We start from the raw sequence: 22,149 nt of genomic DNA, 5'->3' as shown, positions 1-22,149 counted from the left end.
AGAAACAGCATTTCTGATAGTGCAGCACTGCCTTCGTACTGTACTGGAGTGTCAGCCATTTTTAAAGGGCTGTTAGTCCGACTGGAAAATATTTAAAGGAAGATTAAATGAAATAAAATAAATACATTGCTTTTGCCTCTCTCCCATCCCCCCAATAACAGTTAAATTAATTATTTGCCCTTCCCTCCCAAAACCTACCTTTACCATCTGACCTTCCGCCCAAAACTGCACAAACTGTAAACTGTAACCCTTCCCACCATCCCCGACACCCATGACATTAATTTGACTCCGCCCCCCCTCCCCCACACTGAGAAACTTACCTTCTCCCCCCTCCCCACCAGTGTTGCACCTCATTTGCCCGGATGGGGCTCCGAAGGCACGGCAGTGCTGGCCACTGGGCTGAAGATCGCAGCTGGATATCAGGAAGTGATGGGATAATAATTAATGCAGGTTTGTGGTCCCGTTGCCGAGCGGTGGAGGTGCCCCACAAGGCCTCGCCGTCGCCGGCAATATCGAGCCAGGCGCTGCCGGCGTTGAGGTTCGTGGCGGGTCTCATCCGGGGCCATCTTCAAGCGGCTCCCACCCCACCCCCACCACAGATCTCGACGTCGAGGGCTCTATAGAATCCAGCCCATTGTTTCTGTCAATCTCAACTCCACAAGGATTTGCCTGTTAATTGCAGAAAAATTAAAGCTCTATAACCTTTTGATAAAAGGGGGTTCAAATCCATTTCCAAACAAATGATAGTTCTCATTGTATCTAGAACATCTTTTCTTACATACAAACATACCAATTAGGGGCAGGAGTAGACCACTCGGCCCCTCGAGCCTGCTCCACCATTCAATAAGATCATGGCTGATCTGATTGCAACCTCAACTCCACATTCCCACCTGCCCCCGATAACTTTTCACCCCCTTGTTTATCAAGAATCTATCTACCTCGATCTTAAAATATTTCAGAATTTCTGTCGTCCAGCAACTCTCACTTTATTTCCTGGATTTCACCTAAAAAATGTATTTCCACACTGGATATCCTGTACTTCATTAATGTTTTTGCTGTCTGGGGATTTCCCTTTAATTATATTCAGTGCTGGTATTTTACTGCCACACACTGACTGAAAGTGTCCCATCTTGCTGCAGGAAAAACACTCAGCTTCTTTGGCGAGGCAGTTTTCCCACTTGTGTCTCTCTCAGCCACACGTACTGCAATTGGTTGCAGCTACCACTAGATGCTCTTCCCGTCTTTCTTGTCTTTTACCACTAATTTTTCCTTTTGTTTTCTGAACAAATTCAATTGAGTCTGCAACTCTCGAGATCAGACTCTCCCTGTCCCCTCGAACAACGGATTGGTTAAACTTTCTAACCTCTGTTTGTCTGCTCAATTGAAACTCTTTCGTTAATGTGAGATCAGCCCTGGACTGTAGATGATCTGAAATGGTGTTGTCTAATACCCCGAACATAATCCTGTCTCCATTCAGCTCTTCTCTTAAGTTGCGGTATTCACAATCCTCCGTGAGATTGTAAAAGTCATTGATAAATGAATGAATACTCTCCCCTTTCTGTTTTGTACGCTTATTAAATTCAAAGTGATTCCTGACAATGCAGCAGCCAGCCGACGTCATCAGAGCGCTCCAAGCTCGCACATGCACAAACAGTCTCCTGCGCTCTGAGATGCTGCGCATGCTCAGCCTACGTCTTTCAGGACGAAGTGGCGCATGCGCGGGAAAACTCTCTCCCCCCTCTCAGCCACTCATTCCAGGCCGCTCACTGCACGCTCCTCGCTACCCCGCTCCCCCGCCCTCCGGCCACTTGCTACCCCCCCCACCCCCGCACTGCCTTCTCTCCGTCCACTCAAGCCTCGCTTCCCCCCCACGTCCCTCCAGACACTAGCTCTAAGCCATGCTGTTTCCCTCCTCTCGGCCTCTCGCTCCAACATTCGATCATTCTTCACCGCACCACCCGATAAAGCAAGGCGAGCCTCGAGAGGTGATGGGGCAATGTTGGAGCGAGTGGCCGAGAGGAGGGAAGCGGCAGAGCCCATGGCCTGGAGTGTGAGCGGCCAGAGAGCAGGATGGGGGTGGTGGTGGGGGAAGCGGGGAGTGAGCAGTCAGAGAGTGGGATGGGGAAAGCGGGGAATGATCGTCCGGAGAATGGGATGGCACTGTTTAGAGGGGATTTGAGGAAAAAATGTTTCACCTCGAGGGTGGTTGGAATCTGGAACACATTGCCTGAAGGAGTGGTAGAGGCAGGAACCCTCACAACATTTAAGAAGTATCTAGATGAGCACTCAAAACGCCACAGAATACAAGGCTACGGCCACGTGCTGGAAAATTGAATTAGAATAGATAGGTACTTGATGGCCGGCACGGACATGATGGTCGAAGGGCCTGTTTCTGTGCTGTATAACTCTATGACTCTATGAAACCTCACTGAATTACAGAGGGTGTGCAGCACTGTCAGAGGTGCTGTCCTTCTAATGAGACTTCAAATAGCGCAACGTTCTCCGAGTATCAACCAAAACATGTCCATTGTGTAGATATGTGCCATATTTGCTTATGAAACGACAGTCACTGCTCCTAAAGTAATTCACTTTCGGTGAATTAAGATGACTTGGTACTATATAACTGGCGAATGCGCAAGAGGTAGCGGGGGACTGTTGGGGTGGGACGGAGGCGGTGATGGCAACCTTTGAGTGGATTTTTGGGTCGAAGTTGTTTTCTGTGATAAATTGAGTAGCTCCATCTTTAATCCTGGCAGCTGCCTGAATGTCACAGACAGTGACGTTTCAGTGGAAGAGGCTGCATTTGCGCATGTGCTAGTACAGCGTCACCTGGTGGTTGCGTTGTCAGCAAATGCAGCGTTTTAACTTTGGCTCCACGATGACATTTTTTTCCTCAATTAAAATAGGTCTTGAGTGCCTTAATAACTTCTTCACATGTAGCCTTCTGTTCTTCATGAGGATGTTGCCTGCACAATCCCTCCATTGCAGACAATAGCGTACTGACCTGCTCCATGTCTGGCTTCTGCACGAGACCCGATGCAGTACGATACCTTGCAAACCTCTGGAACCATCTCGGCCACTCCTCGGCTTGGTTCAGTCCAGTGACCTTTTCAAAGGTGCAGGCAAAGATTTCTCCATCTTCACTTTGGTTTACTGTGGCCCCCATATAATATTCTGATATCTGTCAAGGCTTAGTACAGAATTTATAAGAATCTGACGGTTAAAATAACCTGAGTTTACTCTATACACCTTGCATTGAAGGTTTCATCGGCAACTCTCCATGAGGTGCCGTACAGATTATATTACATCACTTCCTGTGATGATGCACATAGTCTATTTATATAATCTGCCCAGTAACAACCCAATGTCCACTCTTATATTATTGTACAGATGTGAGAAAAGCTGAGGATGGGAATGGAACGTCTGAATGAAGATTTCATGATGCTGATGATGTAAATGAGGCTGATCTGTTCCCCTCTTTATTTCTGTGCATGTTTCTCGATGCTGTTTCAACCAAATTGAAAAAGAATCACAAATCCTCCTCTGGAGCCTCAGGTATCCATTACGCAAAGGCATGGTGGCCAAGTGGTAAGGCGTCAGTCTCGTAAAATGAAAATCACGGGTTCAATCCCCGTGCGTGCCTTATGATTCGTTTCTCACTTTAAATGTGATGTTTCCACAAAAGATGTCAGTTGCATTTGTTTCGGCCATCTGGAAATCAGTGTGATGTTACACTTTATCCTGGACACTGGGAAGAACATGAGGAGTAGCCACATGGTTCCTCGAGCCTTTTCTGCCATTGATAGAGTGAAAATAACTGAGGTCCAAGCACTGAACCTTATTACTGTGCATTTGCTTGATATTTAACAGAGCTATTCTATTAATCCCACATCCCGCACTCCTGTCCTTTCCCCCATTGCCCTGTTAGATTTTCCATGTCAGGTAAATATCCAATTCCATTCAGAGTTTGCATTGAATCTGCTTCCACTGACCTTTCAGGATTGCATTCCAGACCAGAACAACACACTGCTGAAAAAACAACTTCCTCATCACAGTTCGAATTCTTTTGTCAATTACTTTAAATGTGTTTCCTCTGGTTACTGACCCTTCTGTCACTGGCAACACTTTCTCCTTCTTCACTCTATCAAAACTCTTCAGGATTTGCATTTCCTGCTGCCTTTGCTGATATAACAAAGCTGAGCACACATCACCAAAAGGAATATGATTGGCTCTGATCACATTTATCCTTCCTGTCAATCTGATGTGGAAGTTGTATTTTCCCGGAACCAAACAATCTGAGCAGCAAGTGTGGGTTCCAGTGATTCCTACTGCTCTTAGAGAGAGAGGATGTGATAATGAGCCAGATAGAAGAAAGGAGTGAGATAGAGAGTAAAATAGCCCTGGTCTGTTTCTACTAACCCCCGGCCCCCTACTTAAAATGGCATCATTTTCTCCTGCCTCTCCACATTCTAATCCATTGATTAATGCAATCCTTTCATCTGGAACATAGAACATAGAACAGTACAGCACAGTACAGGCCCGTCGGCCCACGATGTTGTGCCGAACCTTTAACCTACTCTAAGATCAAACTACCTACATACCCTTCATTCTACTATCATCCATGTACCTATCCAAGAGTCGCTTAAATGTCCCTAATGTATCTGCTTCTACTACCACCGCTGGCAGTGCATTCCACGCACCCACCACTCTCTGTGTAAAGAACATACCTCTGACATCTCCCCGAAACCTTCCTCCATCACCTTAAAATTATGTCCCCTGGTGATAGCCCTTTCTGCCCTGGGAAAAAGTCTCTGGCTATCCACTCTATCTATGCCTCTCATCATCTTGTACCCCTCTATCAAGTCACCTCTCATCCTTCTTCGTTCCAATGAGAAAAGCCCCAGCACCCTCAACCTTTCTTCGTAAAACATACCCTCCAGTCCAGGCAGCATCCTGGTAAATCTCCTCTGCACCCTCTCCAAAGCTTCCACATCCTTCCTATAATGAGGCGACCAGAACTGAACACAATATTCCAAGTGTGGTCTAACCAGGGCTTTATAGAGCTGCAGCATAACCTCGCGGCTCTTAAACTCAATCCCCCTGTTAATGAAAGCCAACACATCATACGCCTTCTTAACAACCCTATCAACTTGGGTGGCAACTTTGAGCGATCTATGGACATGGACCCCAAGATCCCTCTGTTTCTCCACACTACCAAGCATCCTGTCTTTAAGCCTGTATTCTGCATTCAAATTCGACCTTCCAAAATGAATCACTTCACACTTTTCCAGGTTGAACTCCATCTGTCCCTTTAATTCCTGTTTCCTAATCCATTGATGTTTCACAATGTACTGAACTGTCCCAATCCATTGATATAACTCAGTCTATAGAATTTCCCAATCCACTGATATTTTCCTGTCCATTGACTTTCCCAATCCATTAATGGTTCCTGACCATTGACATTCCCAATCCATTTATATTGCCTGTGATTTCAAAGCAACTGTGGAATACAAATAGTATCAGTATTATCAGATACATCGAGACGAGGTGCAATAGCCAAGTGGACAGATGTCAGGTTTATAAAGAAAAAAGCACTGGCTCGATATTTGTCCAGTCTATCACTGGATCTGAACTCTCAACCTACTGTTTTTCTGTGGGTCTGCTGACTTGTAGATGTGAAGAACCATTGGATGTTTCTCAATCCTCTGACTTTTCTCATTCTTGTGCCATATTTGTTCCTTTGGGTTCACCAGTGAAGAAAATTATTCCCTATTACATTTGGTGAAGACTTTAATAACCTCACATCCTTGTGTCTCACCATCTCAGGTCAAATTCCCTACAGAAACTTTAAACATTTAACTATTCTGCTGGAAACATTTTCAAGAGCGCAGCCATTCCTTCATTACGCTTCCTTCTTTGACATGTGATTGACAAATATGTGTGTAATGGAGAGAGAGAGAGAGTGAAAAAAGAGAGAGAGAGAGTGCGATAGAAAGTTAGAGGACCAGCTAAAGACAGATAGAGAGAGAGAGGCAGAGAGAGGTAAAGCGATAGACAGAGAGAGAGAGAGAGAGAGAGAGAGAGAAGGAGAGAGAGTCATTGAGTCCTGGAGTCACTACAGTACAGGAAGTCATTTTGCCCATCAAGCCCATGTAAATCAATCCATTCAGTCCCATTCCCCCGCTCTATCCCCATAGCCCTATAAGTTATCTAAACCTGTCATATTTATTATAATCTTGTACATGTCTATCAAATCTCCCCTCAATCTCCTTTGCTCCAAGGAGAACAACCCCACCTTCTCCAACCTAACCTTACAGCTAAAATCCCTCATGTCTGGAACCATTCTGATAAATCTTCTCCACCCTCTCAAGGACACTCACATCCCTCCAAACGTGTGTTGACTAGAACTGGATGCAATTCTCTGGTTGTGGCCCAACTAGAGATTTATACAGGTTCAGCATAACTTCCCTACTTTTGTACTCAGTACCTCTATTTATGAAGCCCAAGATCCCATATGCTTTGCTAACTACTTTCTCAATGTGTCCTGCCACCGTCAAAGAACTATGCATATGAATCCCCAGGATTTTATTCCTAAAAATATGCTTTCTTCATATAAATCTGTAAAAAATGCATTATACAACAGTTCAAAACAGCACCAAGTTGACATTCCAAAAAGTGCAAAGGAAATCAGCTTTCTTCAATACAGGAGTGAGTTGCCTCACAACCCTTCCACACCATTTTACCTGACATGGACATTTTACAACAAACCCATATCTGGTGTATACAACACGAGGGGTTTCCAATGGGTCCAGCTGCCCAGTTCACTATGGCGGGGGGACCTTACACAGTGGTCTTTCCCCATTGAGCCTTTGCAGTGGCTACCCCAAGCTTTAGTGCGTCCCTCAGCACGTAGTCCTGGACCTTGGAATGTGCCAGTCTGCAAAACTCGGTCGTGGACAACTCTTTGCGCTGGAAGACCAGCAAGTTTAGGGCAGACCAAAGAGTGTCTATCACCGAATTGATGGTCCTCCAGCAGCAGTTAATGTTTATCTCGGTGTGCATCCCTGGGAACAGCCCATAGAGCACAGACTCCAGTGTTACAGAGCTGCTTGGGATGAACCTCGACAAAAACCACTGCATCTCTTTCCACACCTGCTTTGCAAAGACACATTCCAGAAGGAGGTGGGCAACTGTCTCTTCCCCACCGCAGCCACCTCGAGGGACGCGTGTGGAGGGGGCGAGACTTCGGGCATGCAGGAAGGATCTGACAGGAAGGGCTCTTCTTACCACCAGCCAAGCTACATCTTGGTGCGTGTTTGAAAGTTCTGGTGATGAGGCATTCTGCCAAATGACTTTGGCAGTCTGCTCAGGGAACCATCCGACAGGAGCCCCCGTCTCCTTTTCCCATAGGGCCTTGGGGACATTCCGTGCAGACCACTGCCTGATGGATTGGTGGTCAAAGGTGTTTTCCCGCAGAAACATTCCCACGAAGGATAGCTGGTACGGTATGGTCCAACTGGATGAAGCGATCCGCGGCAATGTGACCAGACCCATCCTTCGCAACACCTCAGCACATAGTGACACTTGGTGTTTGTGTACTGGGGCTCCACACACAGCTTGGTGCAGCTGCACACGAAGGTGGTCATCAGGATGAGGGCGACGTTGGGTACATTTTTCCCGCCCTTGTCCAGAGGTTTGAACATCGTGTCCCTCCCCCCCTGGTCCATTTTAGACCTCCAGATGATGCAGTTGAAGTCACCGCCTAGGATGACCGGCCTGGACGTCGCCAGCAGCAGTGGGAGCTGCTGGAAGACGGTCAGCCGCTCGCTGCGTTGTACCGGTGCGTACATGTTGATCAACCGGAGCGGAGCGTGGTTGTACATCACGTCTGCTACGAGGAGGCGGCCGCCCACCACCTCCTTAACTTCGGAGATGGTGAAGTTACCTCCCCGCAGCAGAATACCCAGGCCGGAGGAACGGCAGTCATTACCCCCCGACCAGATCGATGGCCCGTGGGACCACCATCGCGACCACTGCCTGTAGGTGCTGAGGTGTGGTATTCCACACTCCTGCAGAAACAGTAGGTCAGCTTTGACCTTGGCAAGGTAATCCAAGGTTGAAACACATCGCGTAGTAGATTTAATGCTACGCACATTAATGGAAGCAATTCTTACACCCATTTTTTACTAAAAATTAGTTGTTGCTTCCCACACCATTTGTCCTCGCCTCCTTGATGAAGGGTCACTGACCCGAAACGTTAACTCTGCTTCTATTTCCACAGATGCTGCCAGACCTGCTGAGTGGTTCCAGCATTTCTTGTTTTTATTTCAGATTTCCAGCATCCGCAGTATTTTGCTTTTATCTCGCTGTCTCTTGCTGGTTTGCTCAGTACCTTTCTCTGTCTGTTCATTTCTGAGTCCTGATAATATCTTCCTGGTTTTCTGTGTGTCTTTCTCTGCCTGCCTCATTGTCGGTGCTGTTACTCAGTGTCCTTGTGTCATTGTGCAGTGAGGGTGAGTCCGTCAGCACGTGTGTTGCTGAGTCCGGGATTCTTGAGAAATCCGACTACAATCCTATTTTTATAAAAACATTGGGGAATGAACATATTTCACTAACGGGCAACTGAAATTGGAAACAGCGGTTAGCAGAGTGGTGCAGCGGAGGTGTGCTGGGCCCATAATCCAGAGGTCGATGGATCGAAACCATTCTCTGCTATTTATGTTTGGTAATAATACAAACAGTTCACTTTCAAAACATCAAGTATTTTACCCATAATAACAAGATGCTTCCAAAGGCACTCGATTGCAATCAGCTTCTTCTTTCTGGTGAACACATCAATCAGTAACAAATCACTTTTGCTCACACGAACGCAAGCTGCAAACACGGACCAGCCGAGTCTCTCCCACTTTGTCAACCCGTTCCTGCAGAGCCTCCTCTCCACCACCAGATGGTGATGTTGGCCACAATAAAACCAGGACAAATGGTCACAGTGAGGAGACGGTCAGTAACAGAAAATAAAACAATAACAGGGAAAACCTTTACACAACAACAGGGTACATCTTTACACAACAGAAAACATATTTACACAACAGGAAATACCTTTAGATAACAGGGAGAACACAATCATACAAATGCCTTGTTTCTCCATCTATGTCTCGTTGCCTCTCTCTCTGTCCCTCACTTTTGCTTCCTCACAGTCTATTCTTGGTTTTCTGTGTGTTTTTCTCTCTGTCCCGTTGTCGATGGTGTTACTCAGCGTCCTTGTAACATTGTGTAGGCAGGCTGAGCCTCCCAACGCCTGTGTTGCTGTAATAAAAACAGAAAATGCTGGAAATGCTCAGTTGGTCTGGCAGCATCTGTGCAGAGAGAAACAGTTAACAGTTCAGGTCTGTTTCCTTAGCTCACATTAACTTTGTTCTCTCTCCACAGATGCTGCCAGACCTGCTGATTATTTCAAGCATTTTCTGTTTATGTTTCAGATTTCCAGCATCTGCAGTATTTTGCTTTTGTACGTGTGTTGCTATGTCTGGGACTGTTTGAGTGCAATGCTATTGCTTTATAAACAGCGTTGAAACAAACATTTATCTCGTTAACACACAGCACTAATACACAGCTGGATATAAACAGCAGCCTGCAGCAGAGGGCGCAGTGGAAGTTTATTAACACAAATAATTCACCAGCACTATATTTACTGCTGCCCACAATCACACCACGCTTCATCTTAACACCTTTTACTCTTTATTTACATCAACTTCTTCCTTCCAGTAAACACTTCAATTTGGAACACAGCTTCCAAATCACCTTTATTCACAAACCCGAACACACATCAGCCCAGACTTTCCCCTTTCTGTCAACCCATTCCTGCATCACTGCCTCTCCACCAACAGTTGTTGCTAGAATCATACAATCATAGAATGGCTACAGCACAGAAGGAGGCCATTCAGCCTGTCGAACCCGTGCTGGCTCTCTGTTAGAGCAACTCACCTCATTTCACTCCCTAGTCAGTTCAATTTTGGAGGTGGGAAAATTTCTCGAAAGAATAATTCGGGACAAAATTAATAATCCCATGGACAAATGTGGGTTAATTCAAGAAAGCCAGCATGGATATCTTAAGGGAAAATCATGTTTAACTGTCCTGCTGTAGTTTTTTGATGAGGAAACAGAGAGGGATGATGAGGGCAATGCTGTTGATGTGGTGTACATGGACTTTCAAAAGGTCTGGCAGCATCTGAAAGGTCACTGACCTGAAACGTTAACTTTGCTTCTCTCTGTACAGATGCTGCCTGACCTGCTGAGTATTTCCAGCATTTCTTGTTTTCATTATGGAACAGAGTTCCCTTTTCAAACTTACAGAATTAACTACAATAATGTACTCTGAGATTCAAGTTAAATATCAGCCCAATATTTACACACATTATGAGTTTATAAGTTTCAGTATTAATTCCCATAGTGCATCCTGACATACACATTAGATATAACATAACATAAGAACAGAAGAAATAGGAGCAGGAGTAGGCCATTCGGCCCCTCAAACCTGCCCTGCCATTCAGTAAGATCATGGCTGATCTGCCCCAGACCTCAACTCCTCTTTCATGCCAGCTCTTCATGGACCTCAACTCTCCAATATTTCAAAAATCTATTTACATCCTCTTTAAATACTTTCAGTGATTTAGCCTCCAATACTGTCTGGGATAGAAAATTCCAGACATTCACTACCCTCTGAGAGAAGAAATTCCTTTGCATCTCAGTTTTAAATGAGTGTCCCCATATTCTGTAACTATGTCGCCTAGTTTGAGATTCCCCCACTAGTGGAAACATCTTCTCAACATCTACCCTGTTAATAAAAGCAAGAAATGCTGGAAATACTCAGCAGGTCTGGCAACATCTGTGAAGAGAGAAGCAGAGTTAATGTTTCAGGTCAGAGACCCTTCTTCACCCTGTTAAGCCCCCTCAGAATCTTGTGCGTTTCAAAAAGATCACCCCTCATTCTTCTAAACACGAATGAATAACCTGTTTCGCCGTTCTTCATAAGTCAACCCCTCCATCTCAGGAATCAGCTGAGTGAATCGCTTTTGAACTCCTCCAATGCCAGTACATCCTTTCTTAAGTCTAAATCTCAAGTGTGATATCAGATTGAGAGAATCTGAAAGATAGCATAACCTGAGATACAAACTGAGATTTCAGTTTAAAACTCCCCCGGATTGTGAAACTAAAAGATACAATAGCAATTTAATTTGTATAGATTGTGCTTTGGATCACATTCCAGCCCTCATACAGTATCAGACTGGAAGATACTGTAGCAATTCCATTAGTGCAGAATCAGCTCTACATTACAGAGCAGGGAACATATTTAAACAACCCGCAACACTTTTACACAAGACGGATCATATTTACACAACTGAGAAGATCTTTACCCAACAGGGAACCATTTTACACAATAACAGAGAACATCTTCACACAACAGCGAATACAGTAACACAACAGAGAACATATTACACAGCAGGAAATATCTTTACACAACAGAGAACACAATTACATAAATCATCAGTCTTTCGTTGTCTCTTGCTGGTTTGCTCAGTACCTTTCTCTGTCTGTTCCCTTCTGGGTCCTGATAATCTCTTTCTGGTTTTCTGTGTGTCTTTCTCTGTCTGTTCCCTTCTGGGTCCTGATAATCTCTTCCTGGTTTTCTGTGTGTCTTTCTCTGTCTGTTCCTTTCTGGGTCCTGATAATATCTTCTTGGTTTTCTGTGTGTCTTTCTCTGCCTGCCTCATTGTCGGTGCTGTTACTCAGTGTCCTTGTGTCATTGTGCAGTGAGGGTGAGTCCGTCAGCACGTGTGTTGCTGAGTCCGGGATTCTTGAGAAATCCGACTACAATCCTATTTTTATAAAAACATTGGAGAAATGAACACATTTCACTAACAGGCAGCTAAAATTTAAACCGACAGTTAGCAGAGTGGCGCAGCGGAAGCATGCTGGGCCCATAACACAGAAGTCGATGGATCGGAACCATTCTCTGCTATTTATGTTTCTTAATAACACAAACAGTTCACTTTCAAAACATCAAGTGTTTCCCCATAATAACAAGATGCGCTCGATTGCAATCAGCTTTTTCCTTTGAGTGAACACATCAATCAGTAACAAATCACTTTTGCTCACACGAACACAAACTGCAAACACGGACCAGCCGAGTCTCTCCCACTTTGTCAACCCCTTCCTGCAGAGCCTCCTCTCCACCACCAGATGGTGATTTTGGCCACAATAAAACCAGGACAAATGGTCACAGTGAGGAGACGGTCAGCAACAGAAAATAAAACAATAACAGGGAAAACCTTTACACAACAACAGGGTACATCTTTACACAACAGAAAATATATTTACACAACAGGAAATACCGTTACACAACAGGGAGAGCACAATCATACAAATGCCTTGTTTCTCCATCTCAGTTTCGTTGTCTGTCTCTCTCTCTCCGTTCCTCACTTTTGCTTCCTCACAGTCTATTCGTTTTCTGTGTGTTTTTCTCTCTGTCCCGTTGTCGATGGTGTCACTCAGCGTCCTTGTAACATTGCGCAGCCAGGCTGAGCCTCCCAACACCTGTGTTATAGAACATAGAACATAGAAAAGTACAGCACAGTACAGGCCCTTCGGCCCACGATGATGTGCCGAACCTTTAACCTACTCTAAGATCAAAACTACCTACATACCCTTCATTCTACTATCATCCATGTACCTATCCAAGAGACGCTTAAATGTCCCTAATGTATCTGCTTCTACTACCACCGCTGGCAGTGCATTCCATGCACCCACCACTCTCTTGTTTGAAGAACCTACCTCTGACATCTCCCCGAAACCTTCCTCCATCACCTTAAAATTATGCCCCCTGGTGATAGCTCTTTCCACCCTGGGAAAATGTCTCTGGCTATCCACTCTATCTATGCCTCTCATCATCTTGTACCCCTCTATCAAGTCACATCTCATCCTTCTTCGTTCCAATGAGAAAAGTCCCAGCTCCCTCAGTCTTTCTTCGTAAGACATGCCCTCCAGTCCAGGCAGCATCCTGATAAATCTCCTCTGCACCCTCTCTAAAGCTTCCACATCCTTCCTATAATGAGACGACCAGAACTGAACACAATATTCCAAGTGTGGTCTCACCAGGGCTTTATAGAGCTGCAGCATAACCTCGCGGCTCTTAAACTCAATCCCCCTGTTAATGAAAGCCAACACACCATACGCCTTCTTAACAACCCTATCAACTTGGGTGGCAACTTTGAGCGATCTATGGACATGGGCCCCAAGATCCCTCTGTTCCTCCACACTACCAAGAATCCTGTCTTTTCGCCTGTATTCTGCATTCAAATTCAACCCTCCAAAATGAATCACTTCACACTTTTCCAGGTTGAACTCCATCTGCCACTTCTCAGCCCAGCTCTGCATCCTGTCAATGTCCTGTTGCAACCTACAACAGCCTTCCACACTATCCACAACTCCAGCAACCTTCGTGTCATCGGCAAACTTGCTAACCCAGACTTCCACTTCCTCATCCAAGTCATTTATAAAAATCACAAAGAGCAGAGGTCCCAGAACAGATCCCTGTGGAACACCACTGGTCACCGAGCTCCAGGCTGAATACTTTCCATCTACTACCACCCTCTGTCTTCTATGGGCCAGCCAATTCTGTATCCAGACAGCCAACTTTCCCTGTATCCCATGCCTCCTTACTTTCTGAATGAGCCTACCATGGGGAACCTTATCAAACGCCTTGCTGAAATCCATATACACAACATCCACTGCTCTTCCTTCATCAATGTGTTTTGTCACATCTTCAAAGAATTCAATAAGGCTTGTGAGGCATGACCTGCCCCTCACAAAGCCATGCAGACTGTCTCTAATCAAACTATGCTTTTCCAACTAATCATAAATCCTGTCTCTCAGAATCCTCTCCAATAATTTGCCCACTACCTACGTAAGACTGACTGGTCTATAATTCCCAGGGTTATCCCTATTCCCTTTCTTGAACAAGGGAATAACATTTGCCACCCTCCAATCATCTGGTACTACTCCAGTGGACAGTGAGGACGCAAAGATCATCGCCAAAGGCGCGGCAATCTCTTCCCTCGCTTCCCTTAATATCCTTGGGTATATCCCGTCTGGCCCCAGGGACTTATCTGTCCTCATGTCTTTCAAAATTTCCAGCACATCCTCCCTCTTCACATCAACCTGTTCGAGCATATCAGCCTGTTTCACGCTGTCCTCACAAACGACCATGTCCCTCTCACCAGTGAATACTGAAGCAAAGTATTCATTTAGGAGCTCCCCTACCTCCTCCGACTCCAGGCACAAGTTCCCTCCACTATCCTTGATCGGCCCTACCCTCACTCCGGCCATCCTCTTGTTCCTCACATAAGTGTAGAACGCATTGGGATTTTCCTTAATCCTACCCGCCAAGACTTTTTCATGTCCCCTTCTAGCTCTCCTAAGTCCATTCTTCAGTTCCTTCCTGGCTACCTTGTAACCCTCTAGAGCCCTGTCTGATCCTTGCTTCCTCAACCTTAAGTAAGCTTCCTTCTTCCTCTTGACTAGCTGTTCCACATTTCTTGTCTTCCAAGGTTCCTTCACCCTACCATCCCTTCCTTGCCTCATCGGGACAAACCTATCCAGCAGTCGCAGCAAGTGCTCCCTAAACAACCTCCACATTTCTGTCGTGCATTTCCCTGAGAACATCTGTTCCCAATTTATGCACCCCAGTTCCTGCCTAATAGCATTGTAATTCCCCCTCCCCCAATTAAATATTTTCCCATCCCGTCCGCTCCTGTCCCTCTCCATGACGATAGTAAAGGTCAGGGAGTTGTGATCACTATCACCGAAATGCTCTCCCACCGACAGATCTGCCACCTGGCAATGTTCGTTGCCAAGAACCAAATCCAACATAGCTTCCCCTCCAGTCAGCCTATCTACACAAACAGGTCAGTGGCAAGTGGTCCAGAGGAAAACCACAAAGAAAAAACATCCCAAAGCCACCACCCAAACCAGTGGCAAGAGGAGGCTCTCTTCTGAATCAGACTGCAACAACTCCTCTTCACTGGACGGGGAAATGCTGGAACGACAGCCCCTTCAAAAGAGGCGGCAGAACTCCGAGATGGATGATAAAGCATCCCAGCCCCCGGGCACTGGAAGCTGTGATGGGCCCGGCGTGGCCCAACCCCAATGCCCCACACATAACGACGTGGCCAACGCATCTCAGCTCCGGGACACCGGGAGCAAAGACACGTCTGGCGCACCTGAGCTCCGGGAGACCGGGAGCTGTGATGTTTTCGAGGAGGAACAGATGGAAGCAGCTGAGGACAACCCAATGCTCTCTGCCTACAAGACCCCCCCGATGTCACCCGAGCGGAACAAACCCTGCATGAAAAATCAGGAGGGGTTTCTGAGCCCAATCAACGTGAAACTGCTTGCGCACACGATGGGTATGCAGGAACATCCCGAAGGACTGGGACTAGCGAGGACAAATGGTATGGGAAGCAACAACTAATTTTTAGTAAAAAATGGGTGTAAGAATTGCTTCCATTAAAGTGCTTAGCATTAAATCTACTACGCGATGTATTTCAACCTTGGATTACCTTGCCAAGGTCAAAGCTGACCTACTGTTTCTGCAGGAGTGCAGAATACCACACCTCAGCACCTACAGGCAGTGGTCGCGATGGTGGTCCCACGGGCCATCGATCTGGTCGGGGGGTAATGACTGCCGTTCCTCCAGCCTTGGTATTCTGCTGCGGGGAGGTAACTTCACCATCTCCGAAGTTAAGGAGGTGGTGGGCGGCCGCCTCCTCATAGCAGACGTGATGTACAACAACGCTCCGCTCCGGTTGATCAACGTGTACGCCCCGGTACAACGCAGCGAGCGGCTGACCGTCTTCCAGCAGCTCCCACTGCTGCTGGCGACGTCCAGGCCGGTCATCCTAGGCGGTGACTTCAACTGCATCATCGATGCGGCTGGACGATCCGGCAGTGACGACAGCAAACTGGACGCTACGTCCAGATTCCTAATAGAAACAGTTAAAGATGCCAAACTGCACGACGTCTTCAGCAAACCTGCAGACGGAGCGCAGCGCAGATACACATGGTCAAGATCGGACGGGTCTGCCCGTTCCAGGATTGACTTCCTGTTTGTGTCCCGTGCTGTCACGGTTGAATCCACCGACGTCAAGCCGGTGTTCTTCACCGACCACTGCCTCTTACTGGCCGACTGTCACTTACAGGACGACCAGCGGGTTGGCAGAGGGACGTGGAAGCTCAATGCGACACTGCTGACCCCAGAGAAGGTTGAGGAACTCAAAAGGGATTACAAAGGTTGGAGGACCGTGAAACCCCTCTTTGAGTCTCCAGTTCACTGGTGGGAAGCGATTAAGGAGAACATCAAGAGGTTCTTCATCCACAAAGGTGTTCAGAAGGCGAGAGAGAGACAGAGGGAACTGTCCCGACTCCAGAAAATTATGCAAAATCTACTCCGGTTGCAGTCAATGGGGGTCGAGGTCAAGGAGGACCTCCAAGAGGTGAAGAGCCAGCAGGCCTCGCTCTTTGCCAAGGAGGCCTCCAAGATCATCTTCCGGTCCAGAGTCCGCTCCATCGAGCAGAATGAGACGTGCTCGCGTTACTTCTTCCAAAAGGTACACAGAGAGAGCTCTGTTATCAGCAGCCTGAAGGAAGAAGATGGCTCGGTAACGTCTTCGCAGTCCGACATACTAAGGATCAGCAAATCCTTTTATGCTGGGCTGTATGACGCGAAGCCCACAGACAGCAGAGCCTCCCAGTTCTTCCTGTCATCTATCACAGAGGTCTTAGATGACAGCAGGAGGGAGGGACTGGACAAGCCGCTAACTCTGGACGAGCTGACAAAGGCCGTAGAGTCTTTCGAGACGAGTAAAACTCCCGGGAGCGACGGCTCACCGGTAGAGTTGTACTCGTCCCTGTGGGACTGGGTCGGCCCGGACCTGCTGGAAGTATACGAGACTATGCTCCTGGCTGGCAGCATGTCAGAATCCATGAAAAAAGGCATCATCACCCTCATTTACAAGCAGAAGGGGGAGAGGGCAGAAATCAGGAATTGGCGGCCCATCTCACTGCTTAATGTTGATTACAAGATTCTGTCCAAAGTCAAAGCCAGTCAAGTCAAGTCTGCTCTGGAGTTGGTGATTCACCCCGATCAGACCTGTACTGTACCCGGCAGGAAGATCTCTGATAGTCTCGCGCTACTCAGGGATACGATCGCCTACGTACGGGACAGGAGGGTGGACACCTGCCTCATCAGCCTGGACCAGGAGAAGGCTTTTGACAGGATATCGCACACCTACATGATGGACGTGCTTTCCAAAATGGGGTTTGGGGAGGGAATCTGCAATTGGATCCAACTGCTCTACACAAACATCAGTAGCGCAGTCTCAATCAACGGGTGGGAATCTGAAAGTTTCCCGATCAAATCTGGAGTCAGACAGGGCTGCCCTCTGTCCCCGGTCTTGTTTGTTTGCTGTATTGAACCCTTTGCTGAGTCTATTAGGAAGGATGCGAGCATAAGAGGGGTGACAATCCCAGGCAGCGGAGGCACTCAGGTCAAAACCTCCCTGTACATGGATGACGTCGCCGTTTTCTGCTCGGATCCGCTGTCCGTGCGCAGACTGATGAGCTGGCCTCGGGAGCCAAAGTTAACCACGGCAAGAACGAGGCCATGTTCTTTGGCAACTGGGCTGACCGATCCTTTGTCCCCTTCACCGTCAGGTCAGACTACCTGAAGGTGCTGGGGATATGGTTCGGAAGGGCCGGGGCGTGCACCAAAACATGGGAGGAGCGAGTAGCCAAGGTACGACAAAAGTTGGGCATGTGGGGGCAGCGATCTCTCTCCATTGTGGGTAAGAACCTGGTCATCAGGTGCGAGGCGCTCACGTTGTTGCTCTACGTGGCGCAGGTCTGGCCCATACCCCACTCCTGCGCCGTGGCAGTCACCCGAGCCATTTTCCGCTTCGTCTGGGGATCTAAAATGGACCGGGTCCGGAGGGACACGATGTTCAAATCTCTGGACAAGGGCGGGAAAAATGGACCCAACGTGGCCCTCATCCTGATGACCACCTTCGTGTGCGGCTGCATCAAGCTGTGTGTAGATCCCCAGTACGCAAACTCCAAGTGTCACTACGTGCTGAGGTTCTATCTGTCCCCGGTGTTGCGAAGGATGGGCCTGGTCACATTGCCGCGGAACGCTCCATGCAGTTGGGCGGTGCCGTACCACCTATCCTTCGTGGAGCAGTTTCTGTGGGAAAACACCTTTGACCACCGGTCCATCAGGCAGTGGTCTGCACGGAATGTCCTCAAGGCCCTACGGGAAAAGGAGATGGAGGATCCTGTCGGATGTTTCCCCGAGCAGACCGTCAAAGTCATTTGGCGGAATGCCTCATCACCAGAACTTTCAAACAAGCACCAAGACGTAGCTTGGCTGGTGGTGAGAAGGGCCCTCCCCGTCAGATCCTTCATGCACACCCGAAGTCTCGCCCCCTCCGCACATTGCCCCCGCGTTGGCTGTGGTGGGGAAGAGACGGTTGCCCACCTCCTCCTGGAATGCGTCTTTGCAAAGCAGGTGTGGAAAGAGATGCAGTGGTTTTTGTCGAGGTTCATCCCAAGCAGCTCTGTAACACAGGAGTCTGTGCTCTACGGGCTGTTCCCAGGGACGCACACCGAGACAAACATCAACTGCTGCTGGAGGACTATCGATTCGGTGAAAGACGCCCTTTGGTCTGCCCGAAACTTGCTGGTCTTCCAGCGCAAAGAGTTGTCCACCACCGAATGTTGCAGACTTGCACATTCCAAGGTCCAGGACTACGTGCTGAGGGACGCACTAAAGCTTGGGGCAGCCGCAGCAAAGGCTCAATGGGGAAAGACCACAGTGTAAGGTCCCCCCACCAAGCTGAACTGAGTGGCTGGATCCATGGGAAACCCCTCGAACTGTATCGTTAATATTCTCAATTGCTGTAAATGTAAAATTGTAATTGACATGACAATTGTGAAATGGAAGGGTTGTGAAGAAACTCATGACAGTATTGAAGGAAACTGATCTCCCTTGCAATGTTTGTATTTTTTGGTGCTGTTTTGAAACTGTTTGGCAATGTCATCTTTACAGATTTTTATGAATAAAGTATATTTTGGAAATAAAAAAAATGCAGTGCTTTTTGTTATTCCAAGCAGCTTGGTAACACAGGAGTCTGTGCACTGTGGACTGTTCCCAGGGATGCACACTGATACAAACATCAACTGTTGCTGGAGGACTATCAATTCAGTGAAAGACACCCTTTGGTCTGCCTGAAACGTGCTGGTCTTCCAGTGCAAAGAGTTGTCCATGACCAAATGTTGCAGACTGGCACGTTTCAAGGTCCAGAACTACGTGCTGAGGGGAGCAGCTTGGGGCAGCCGCAGCAAAGGCTCAATGGGGAAAGGCCACAGTGTAAGGTCCCACCACCAAGCTGAACTGAGGGGCTGGATCCATGGGAAAACCCTCGAACTGTATCGGGAAAATTCTGCGTGCTGTAAATGTAAAATGACAATGAAATGGAAGAGTTGTGAGGCAACTCATGATTGTATAGAAGGAAACTGATCACCTTTGCACTGTTTGTATTTTTTGACTTGATGCTGTTTTAAACTGTTTGGGAATGTAATTTTTACAGATTTTTATGAATAAAGTATATTTTGGAAATAAAGAAAAAAGTTCTCCCAGGATGAGGCTAACCTATTGTACTGTGGGTTTGCTGATGCCTGCGATGTCTTCAAATGTGGGATACTCAACTGCAGAATTTGTGATAGTTGGGGGTCTGCTTTTGCGCTCACCCCTGATTATATGAATCAAAAATAGAATTTACTAGCTGTTGCTGGACAGTGTTTCTGCTCCCAAATATTTTTTGCTGTAAACACTCGTGCTCGTTTCTTCGCAGCTCCAAGGACGCTCTTCTCCACCTCAATGCTTGGACCTAGCTGGCAGGGGAGAGACCGTGATCAGTGGCATTTGATAATGCAGGTGCTGTTTTTGTGTTTTTTTGGGGGTGGGAGGTGGTTTCAGCACCGTATTTAGGGCATTCCGCCCTTTGGGATTATAGATCTACCGTGGTGGTGGTTTCCCTGTCAGTTGAGGATTTAGTACTTGTCCCAGGAAAACGTCAAGTAAAAATGGCTGCAACTAACACCAGAGCTCCAGGCCAGGGAGTGTGTAACACCGTTAGGGTGGCGGTGAAAGATAGTGAAGGAGGTGCACCCATCGACTGCACCTACTTCATTAAGAATTTTGTTTTTCCAAAATATACTTTATTCGTAAAAATCTGGAAAAAAACACTGCAGCCTCACAGCTCGAGCGACCCGGGTTCAGTTCTGGGTACTGCCTGTGTGGAGTTTGCAAGTTCTCCCTGTGACCGCGCGGGTTTCAGACAGGTGCTCTGGTTTCCTCCCACAGCCAAAGACTTGCAGGTTGATAGGTAAATTGGCCATTGTAAATTGCCCCGAGTGTAGGTAGGTGGTAGGAGAATTGAGGGAAGGTGGGGATGTGGTAGGGAATATGGGATTAATGTAGGATTAGTGTAAATAGGGTGGTTGGTGGTCAGCACAGACTCGGTGGGCCAAAGGGCCTGTTTTAGTGCTGTATCTCTCCATGACTATGACATTCCAAAAAGTGTGAAAGAAATCAGTTTTCTTCAATACAGGAGTGAGTTGCCTCACAACCCTTCCATTCCATTTTACCTGCCATGTACATTTTACAGCAAAACCATATCTGGTGTATACAGCCCGAGGGGTTTCCCAAGGGTCCAGTTCCTTAGTTCACTATGGCGGGAGGACCTTACACAGTGGTCTTTCCCCATTGAGCCTTTGCAGCGGCTACCCCAAGCTTTAGTGCGTCCCTCAGCACGTAGTCCTGGACCTTGGAATGTGCCAGTCTGCAACACTCGGTCGTGGACAACTTTGTGCGCTGCAAGACCAGCAAGTTTAGGGCAGACCAAAGAGTGTCTATCACCAAATTGATGGTCCTCCAGCAGCAGTTGATGTTTATCTCGGTGTGCGTCCCTGGGAACAGCCCGTCGAGCACAGACTCCTGTGTTACAGAGCTGCTTGGGATGAACCTCGACAAAAACCACTGCATCTCTTTCCACACCTGCTTTGCAAAGACACATTCCAGAAGGAGGTGGGCAACTGTCTCTTCCCCACCTACTCAGCAGAGATGACATCTGTTATTGAAGCAAAAAGCAGAACCGACCTGACGCACAACATGAAACCAGCAGCCAGAACATTATATGACTTGAAATTAGCCAAGGCAGTTGTGCAAAAGACAGTGAGACACTGCACAAATAAACACTGGACAACATCACAAATGTAACAATGCTTTCAAAAGCAAATCTCCCGAGTATGCTCACACTCGTCAAGCAGAGGTGACTTTGCTGGCTCAGGCACGTTCGCAGGATGGAAGATGACACATTCCCAAGGGTATTCTGTATGGGGAGGTCGCCGGAGACAGAAGAGCAGTTGGATGCCCAAAGCCCCACTTCAAGGAAGCCTGCAAGCAGGACATGAAGGCCCGAAACATCGATTTTCACACATGGGAGACACTGGCCAACAACAGAGGGAAATGGTGATATTACCCCTGGACTGGTGTGTGCGTCACCATGACAGTCAGTGACTATAGCAGCTTGACAGCAGGTGCCAACATGGAAAACAGCGACACCTGATAATCCCACCTCATATGTGGCACTTGTGGAAGAACCTGCCTCTCACAGATTGACCTCTTCAGCTATCAGACAAAGTGCACCATGGGAAACTATCCCATCACCAATGGATTTGCTGCAAGTCCATCATCTCACATCGAAGGAAGGATGACGACGACGACATCTGCAACCAGGGCGGCCCATCGTGCCTGTGGCAGCTCTTTCATTTCCTTTCAACTATTTATCGAAATTCCCTTTTCAACCTTACGATTGAGTCTCCTTCCACCATTCTCTCAGGCAATACATTCCAGACCAAAAACAACAACAACTTGTGTGTAAATTTATAGAGCACCTTTAACGTAATACAGCGTCCCATGGCACTTCACAGGAGTGTCGGAAAGCAAAATTGGATCCCAAGCCACACAAGACCGTA

General features: G+C 47.3%; 1 protein-coding gene and 1 non-coding gene across 2 annotated transcripts in view; both read left to right on the top strand.

Annotated features, from left to right (window-relative positions):
* Positions 1-22,149, top strand: part of LOC137363001 (histone H2A-like) — a 63,154-nt gene that overhangs the window by 12,476 nt on the left and 28,529 nt on the right. The window lies entirely within an intron of this gene.
* On the top strand, positions 3,572-3,643 carry trnat-cgu (transfer RNA threonine (anticodon CGU)). The gene has a single exon. It is a non-coding gene; the product is annotated as a tRNA-Thr (tRNA).

The sequence above is a fragment of the Heterodontus francisci genome, unplaced genomic scaffold, assembly GCF_036365525.1.
Source record: "Heterodontus francisci isolate sHetFra1 unplaced genomic scaffold, sHetFra1.hap1 HAP1_SCAFFOLD_51_2, whole genome shotgun sequence".
NCBI classification, from domain to species: Eukaryota; Metazoa; Chordata; class Chondrichthyes; order Heterodontiformes; family Heterodontidae; genus Heterodontus; species Heterodontus francisci.
Note: the sequence above shows the minus strand (reverse complement) of the source record. Positions and strands in the feature narration are given on the sequence as shown.